Raw genomic sequence first — 9298 nt, 5'->3', positions numbered from 1 at the left:
ATTCCTATCAAGTGTGACAATACTAGTGCTATTTGTCTCACTAAAAATCCCATCCAACACTCTATAACTAAGCACATCGAAATAAGACATCACTTCATTAGAGGCCATGTCACTAAGGAAGATGTAGTTCTAGAATTTGTTGATACTTTGCACCAATTAGCATATATCTTTACAAAACCTTTAGACAAGGAAAGATTTTGGACACTTAGGAGAAAATTAGGTGCACTTTTAAGACTAAATGAAAAATGCTCATTTTTTATTGCATTCATTGCTTTTAGTTAGGGGGAGTTTATGATTCTTGATGAAAAATTAATTTTATTTTCAAATATCGTTTAAAGAATAATTTGATTGTTTAAACATGATTAATTTTCAATATATGAGTTGCCAATACCACTAGAGAAAATTAATTTAGCATTTTGTGTGTTTAAAATCGGATTTTAGCATTTTGGTGCAGAGGGAATCGATACCCCCATGAGGGAACCGATTTCCCCTTTGAAGGGGAACCGAATCCCCCCACAGGGGAATCGATACCCCCTGGGGTTCTAGATTTTAACACGGGTAGAACCCTTAAAACCTCAAACCCTCTTCTTCTCTCATTCACGCCGTTTCTCCTCTTCTACTCTCTTATATCTCTATTTTGCCTCAAATCAACGATTTTAATCATAATTCACTTCAAACATCATCTTCTAAACCTGCTAGCATCATTAAATTCGTGCAAACAACATCAAAATCCACTCAATCTCATCTTTCAAGGTAAAATTTTCTAAACTCTCTATTTCATTGATTTTGAACATATGACTAGTTTTAATTAGTTCTAGGTAGAAATAGTGATCGGGCATTGATTGTTTAGTGATTAGAAACTAGATATTACAACTAATTTAATCAAAAACACAAGAATTTTCCAAAATATTTGAAATTTTCGAAATAATAAAAAAATTGTTTTTCAAATTATTGTGTTTTTATTGAATTATGTTGTTGTTATGAAAACTATATTGTTTTTCAAAATCTTATTTTTATATAGTTTTCAAAAACTTTTCTCATTAGGATTGAATTAGAGAACCTTGAAATATTGAGGACTCAATTGAGTTTTGGGATTGATTGAATTGCATACATGTGTTTTCTAAATTGCAGGTTATCCATTCTATTCTGATTTCCTAAACCATGTCCAATCCTAAACGTGCTAGGTCATCATCTAGTCGCTCACACTGTCAACCAAATCCACCTCCAAATCCTCCTCCTATTCCTGAAAATCCAACTCCTAATCCTAATCCCATTGATCCTATTTTGTCTATTCAAAACTCGTGCTTCAATCATCCTGGTCCTAGAAATCATCGTTTTTGGTATTATCAATATTTCGACTCTTACAAAATTAGAGAAGAACGTATCCCTTCTCGTCAAGCTATGTTAGATATTAATTTTAAATATCTTCCTCTTTTACAAGAGTAGAAATTTGACAAACTCTTTGAACTTGAACCCATTGTCTACCATCAACTTGTTCGTATCTTCTATTCTAATGCCGTTTGTGTTAAAAACCAAACTGAAACCGAAACCATAGGAGTTCGTTCCTACCTCCTAGGAAAATTCTTATATATTGACTCGGCTTACATAGCCAATGCATTCGGATTAGATAATGATGATATTTCAAATGAAAAACAAATTTTAGGATCTCGTTATAAAAGAAGGGATAGTGCAAGTGTCTTAGACCTTCATGAACATTTTCTTCATCTAATGATTTCTTGGTGGTTTTGACCATCCGGAGGTCGTTATTCTACTCTTAGAGCCTTGGATCTTTGGTGGTTACATTGTTTCGAAAACAATATTAAAATAAACCTACCTCAGATCATTTTTGTTGAAATTGTTGAAACCGTAAATTTTTTTCCTAACAAGAAACTCTATTCTTCTCTAGTTTACGGTTGCATTTTGAGTAATCTATTTTCGAAAGCCGGGCTTAGAGTAGGTCTAGATTCCTCTTTTCCTCTAAAAAAACAAATTAATCTTCTTTCTTTAACGAGAGCGGGATGGATAAAGGATAAGGAAACCGGTGAATGGGTTCGATCGTCTGAAAATACTCCGGGAGCTAGTTCTTCACGAGCTCAACCAGAAATTGACGACGATCCCGGGCTTCAACAATTAATGCGAGACATCGATGAAGCCGAAGATGAGCCTGAACAGCCCGAGGAGTAAGCACAACAAACGCATCAAATGCCTCCATATTTTCAATCTTTTATGGAGACATTCGATTTTCGATATGCTACCATAGAATTGCGCTTTACTTCTATAGAGTCCCATTTATCCACAATGGGAGCTCAACAATTAGAAATCCTCAGAGATATGCGCACAAACAACGCTTCGATGAATGAACGTATTCATGCACTCTCACACGAGATGGCCGCTATGTGAGCTCGTTTTCCTCCTCCCGATCCAGATGTTTAATTCTGTGTTTAGCTTTAGAACTTTGAACTAAAAGATTATTATTTCAACATTTTGAATATTTTGGATTGTTTGATTTTGTGGATTGTTAGACTTTGGATTTGTTTGGATGTTTAAACTTATATATTGTGTGGTTAAATTTATTCATTATTGCATCATTTACATCACTTTAGCAATATGACCAATTTTGCCATATCACAAAAATTATGAATATTGATTATGAAACTAATGGCTAACATTTCTCTTGATTGTGATCTTAGCAGCTTAAACTATATATATTCAATTGGCTATATGATTTAAAAAAACTTGTTTAAATTCTTTTATAAGTCTTTTTGATTTAAAAAAAAGGGGGAGAAGTGTTAAGTGTTTTAAAGGGGGAGAAATGTTAAAGTAAGGGGGTAATTTTTCAAAATCGTCGTTTTTGATTTCAAAATCTTAAAATTACTAAAATGTTTTGTTATATCAAAAAGGGGGAGATTGTTGAAAACATTTTGATATTTCGATATAACAAATTAAGTTAAATGAATTTTAAGATTTTCCACAAAGGTTTTCTAAGTATATTCGATATAATTATTCGAATATCAAAATATTTCTCCAAATCTTTCAAATGTCATTTTTAATCCTTACTCAAGTGTAAAATTAAGTTTTAATCTTAAAATAATTTCAAAACGATTTTACAAAATATTTCGAACCATTTCAAAGCCAAAAATTCCAGATTGCTCAGAGGGAACCGATTCCCCCCCAAGGGGGTACCGATTCAGCCCTGAATGGTTTGGCTCCAAGAATTCCATTATGCTAGGAGGGAACCGATTCCCCCACAAGGGGGTACCGATTCCCCATATGTAACGGTCGAAATATTTGAATTTTACACTTAGGGAACCGATTCCCCTTAAGGGGTATCGATTTCCCCCACGCTCCAAACTGTTTTATTAATTGATTTCACACTAAAACGACTATATTATCTTCATTAATGATCCCCAACGTTCAGAAGTGATTCAAGGTGTATTTAAGCAAGCTTAGAAGCCATTGATCAACAACAAGAAAAATCAAGCAACTAGAATCAAGAGAGAATCAAAGAGAAAGCATCAAACCTCAAGTTTGAGCATTTCAAGCCTATTTTTCATTCAATATTCATTTTGCTTTCAAGAACACTTATTGTGCTCAATTGTATTCATTCTTGAGTGTTCTTTTTTTTGTTCTAGAATTGTGCAAACAATCTACCTTGTGAGGATTTCCTTGTAAGTTTGCAAATTTGTATTGTTCTCTTTGAGAGAGTGTGTTCTCAAGAATTTGGGGTATAATTCTTGAGGGTTTGTAAGGTTACTCTTTGTCCTCAAAAGAAAGACAAATTAGTGAATTTGTGGAAAATCCTTAGTGTGGATAGCTAAGGTAGTGGACGTAGACTTTGGTTGAGAAAGTCGAACCACTCTAAATCGCTGTGCAATTTCTTTCAATTTTCTGCAAAAGCTTCCACCAAAATTTGTATTGCCAATTCACCCCCCTCTTGGCCAATTCCATCAATCGATTAACTCAACACATTTCCTTCTAAAGGACCATAATGACCCTCAACTCTTCTATTCTTAATAATAAGCCATAAACAAAATTTCCTAGATCAATCTATGTACTTTTCAATTTATTCAAATTAACCCATCAAATTTTAAATCCTTTCACTATAATCACTGACCCGATATTTGGGGTATTACAGTACTTTAGTTGCTAACCGGGGCCAGATTCCCTAACTACTCACGAGGGTAAGTTAGCCGGGTGTATGTTTCTAATGTAGAAATTCTAGATATAGTACCTGAAGGTACTATAGGTAGGATAGAGGGGTGTGAGTCCTGAGATGCAGGAAACCATCCAACCACACCATGATGCCTACATCAACATGTGTGATTAGTGTACTTGTATGCTTATTTCTTTACCTGCTAGCATGACCGTATGATAAACGCAAGTAGTATAGCCATTTATCAGTGTGGTAGAGAGCTCAACGTTCAGAATTTTTTTCGTGCATAGGTCCCTAGAACGATTATTGAGGGGCTTATCACACAACTTATATTCCAGATTGCTTGAAGAATAAAGTATGTCTTGTATACTTGAGTCGTGACTTTATTTTGAAATACATGATATACATTATTTTGAGATGTATTGGGAGCTCCCCACTTATGCAAACTTAATTACTTATGTATTAATGTATGCTTTAAACGATGATATTTTTAATGTCTATTATGATGTTATTTTTAAAAGAAAAAATTATGTTAGCCACGTAACACCCCCTTCCTGTATTTGTCACCAAGTACGAGTCAAATATGTCACATGACAATTTCAAAACATTCAATACTAAAAAATCAATACAAATTTATTCGTTTAAAAAATATTCATATAAATCATAAATAATGAAATAGTGTAAAATCAAATATAATATTTTAACATTCAAATTGAACTCAATTTTAATCAACAACATAACAGTTTAATATCATACCATATAGAAAGTGAAATTGCTTAAATTAAAATTGATCTTAATAGCAATTAAAATCTAATTTACTAGAATACTAACCAGTAACCCACTATTTATAACTAATAGTAATAGCTATTATTCATGATAAACTATCACATATAAAATGTTACAAACCAGTATAAAGCATAATCATATCAGAGCATTACTAACACATAGTTATACATGTCTACTAGAAAATCAAAAATATCAAAAATATTTCATATTGATACTGGGGAGATGATCCTCGATAGATTATGCTAAAAGACTAAAAGCTCATTACTCCGTTCGATATCCTTTATCTACGAGTGAAAATCATCACACGCTAAGTATACACTTAGTGAGGCATTTCCATAACTTTAAAATAAATATATCAAAATGTACATGTAGCAAAGTATAAGACATAGTGCAAAAAATATCATTTAAAACATCACATATATCATGGTTCGAAAAACATCATATAATAACATAAAACTGGCATACTAAAGTCACTTTCTCATAATTTGACCTGAAAATCAATAGTTTAGAAATAAAGCATTTTATGCCAAATTAGAGTATTCAATGAAAAATTTACTTTCAAACAAATTAATCAAGCCTGCACTTTTCATATTCATTCAATTAATAGCCCAATGTATATTAAATGAAAATGCAAGGTACATTAGTCACATAGTATCCACATATTGCATTTTTAGTGTTAGATAGATATACAAGTACTGTAGAACACAACATCATTTATCAACAATAGGGAATACTATAATATTAATATCACATTACTATGTTTTACATTCCCTAGAGTAACATAGTACCAAAATCACATTACCATGTACTCAATGCAACTACGCATAATAGTACCAAAATCACATTACTGCGTGCATAATGCTGCTACTGATACTCGACTTCAATGGTATGCCAACTATACCAGACAATCTCAATGTACATACAATGGGCATTTTATCAATATCATATATCATCCATGTATCAAAGATATCAATATCGATAGTTATATCAAAATATCATATAATAGTGCATTGGGCAGTTTATACCCGAAATCATTCAAATACCATTTAGAAAAACATTAAGAACATACATCATAATACAATTCAAATATTTTTTTTCATTTCTAAAACATTCAATGTTGACTCGTCACAAGTCTTCCACATATCATACATATAATAATATAAATAAGAATGTACTCACATGGTATACTTTACTATCAAACCTTCTTCTCAATTTCAAGTCTTACTCATGAAATTTTTCTTTAGCCTTAAATTTGATTTGATCTAAATTTTGGTCATGATCTACACGCTCATCATTAAAAAAACACATTCATTTCAAAATACAACTTCAAATCCCTCGATATTCAAATCAATGAATAATTCAAATAACTATTTCCAATTTAACAATTTAAGCATCAGATTGAACTCTTTTAGTATTCATCCTAACATTTCCAAATATTCAAAATGGCCCCTTACCATTTTACTTCAAATTCAAGTTTACAACCATTCAATTAAGCATACATCAATTTCTAATCAATTTTCACAACAAGCCCATTATTCCTACATAATGCCATTAGGTCTATTAACCTTTACATACTTCTAAATTGTTCCAAATAACATTCTAAAGCTTGCATAATCATCCATTCATCATATCTAACCTTAATAAAAAAATCCATAATTTTTCCTATTTTTCTTCAATAGGCCAAATATGAAGGGTCACTTTAGACTTGATTTCCAACTTGATTCAAGCATGAATTCAAACTTCAAATATCATGTCTAAGCATTTACAATCAATCTCATATCAAAAGCAATTCAAACTTCCAATTTCTACATGAAACCCTAATTGTGAAATTGAATAAACACCATTTCTAATGGTTTTTAATCATCCTTCAAGCATGGAAATGATTCTACAACAACTACATCATAATCAAGCCTCAAAACATCAAAATATAACCTCTGCTTCATCCATCCAATTCAAGAAATTAGAGTTTCTAGCATGGAAAACATGAAAAAAAAAATGGTACCAAATGATAGGGAATTTCATGTAGATTAATTTTGTATTTCATGCTTCCATCCAAATTCCAAATAAAATTGGCTTAAAAAGTTTAAAAAAAAAAGAAATTTCTTCCTTACCTAAGAGAATCTCATAGCAGCAAAAGAAAGATGAAGAGAAATCTTGAATTTTCTATGTTTAAAATAAGGGTTAACTACATGAATGATTACTTATGTTTGTGCTTTGTCCACTTTTGGTCTCTGATTTCAAAATACATAAGATATGGTCACCTTTGTTCTTATTTAATTAAGATGTGATCACTACAAGTTAACTACTGTTAAATATTTTAGTATAATCACACATTTGGTTCCTATTATTTACATATTCTCTCAATATAGTCATACTTTTAATAAATTAAAATAAATGTAATCCTCCAATCGAATGTGCCATTGTAATTGATACCACATGTCATGTCATGTCATGTGTCACTATTAGGTTGGAAGACTAACTTTTATTTATTTTATTTTATTTTAATTTAACAAAGCAAAGCAAATTGGTGGAAAATAAATATATTAAATTAAAATAAAATTAGTCCTCCAATCAAATAGTGACACATGGCACGACAAATGGCACCACTAAAATATGACATCATTTGATTGGAGTATTAAATTTGTTTTAATTTATTATAAGTATGACATCGTTCGAGCCTAACAGACTTAGAAACCAAAATGTAACAATAAATAACGTTAATGACTAAAATTTAATCAATCAATAACATAAGTTACATAAATATAATTTTTGGTTCTAAAAAATATTACTTTTTTCATAATTTTTTCAAGGCAAACCTTCTTCGTAACATTTTAGGTTGCAACCTAAAATGTTATATTTTTCATAATATTTTCGGTTGAACCGAAAATGTTAAAAAGTTAACATTTTAAGTTAGGCGTAACCTAAAATATTATGCTTTTATAACATTTTAAGTCGCATTTTTCTTTATCCTTATATTAAGTTGTTGTATCGTAAAATCACCCAAAAGTGACCATTTCAATAGTTATCCCTATTTATATTTTAAAACCAATCAATCAAATCCAATCATGTAATACCCCAAAAATTTAGACAATAACCAAAATGAAAATTTGGAAAGTTTGATGGTCAAAGTAGAAAATTTGGGAAAAAGTTAGGGAATTAAGTGATAATTTTCTAAAAAGAATTTTATTCCATAAATGGATAATTTACTCTTGAGAGTGGAGTTTTATAGAAATCATATTTTTTGGATTTGAAATTTTAGTAAAGAAAAAAAAACTATAAAGGGTCAAAGTCCGATAAGGAATCAGTAATTCTGATCGAATTGGAATTTTACAAAAAATTTGAAGGATGTTATAAAATGGTTGGAAATTTTATTTTAATATTTTGGATCAGAGAAATTTGGTTTGGAATTGTGCAATTTTTTAGATTTAACCGAAACAGTGGAATTTAGTGACTAAAACACAAGTTTTGAAAATTTCATGGCATTTTCGTAAGTCAAAGTTAAATTAATTTATATTTGACTTTGTAATATGATAAGGATCAGATGGATTGGTTTTATGGTGATTATGGAGATTCATTAAGGGCAAAAATGGAAATTCTTATGGAATGGAATAAAAAATTCCATTATGATATTATATTAAGCATGTGATAGATATAATTAATATTAGAATAACAATATTGGGGGAACATTTCAGGTTCTTCTTCATCCAAGACCAACTCCCCCAAACTTGCAAGGTAGGTATTCTTGTTTTGAATTTTGAAACAATCTTGTCGAGAATTAGACTTTTGTGTGAATAGGAAAAATTTTCTACGTTCAATTCTCTACGTTTTGACATGAATATTATTAGGGTTCATGTTCAAGTTCATCTTGAGTTGATGAAAAGGGATTTTGATTCTTGTGTTTTATGGGTTTTAAAGAGTTAAGTGATTTTAAAGAATTGGTTGTAAACATTGATGAAGAACCTAAGAATGAAGTTAAAGTAAACAGCTTGGATTTTAAATCTGGCAGTAGGTTCGAAAATTCACCAGAAATTATATAAAAATAATTTTGAGGTAATTTTTATATATTGTGTTCATATATCGATCTAGTTTTGTTTAAAACAAACGGGTATCAATTTCAAGGTGTATATAAAAAGATATGAATTTGTAACCAAGGAAAGGTCAGAAAAATCGGACAGCAAATTCTGCAAAACAGATTCTGTTGATCAAATTTGAAAATTCACCATAAATTGTACAGAATGAATTAGAAGGATTTCTTTATATGGATAGATTTGTATTCAAGTGAAGTTTTCAATTGAAGAAGCGGAATTAAATTACAATATGTATATCAGTACAGAATACTAATTCTTTAAAGGTAATGCA

Source organism: Hibiscus syriacus, unplaced genomic scaffold, assembly GCF_006381635.1.
Source record: "Hibiscus syriacus cultivar Baekdansim isolate YM2019G1 unplaced genomic scaffold, ASM638163v2 tig00013040_pilon, whole genome shotgun sequence".
NCBI lineage: Eukaryota > Viridiplantae > Streptophyta > Magnoliopsida > Malvales > Malvaceae > Hibiscus > Hibiscus syriacus.
This window is presented reverse-complemented; position numbering follows the sequence as displayed.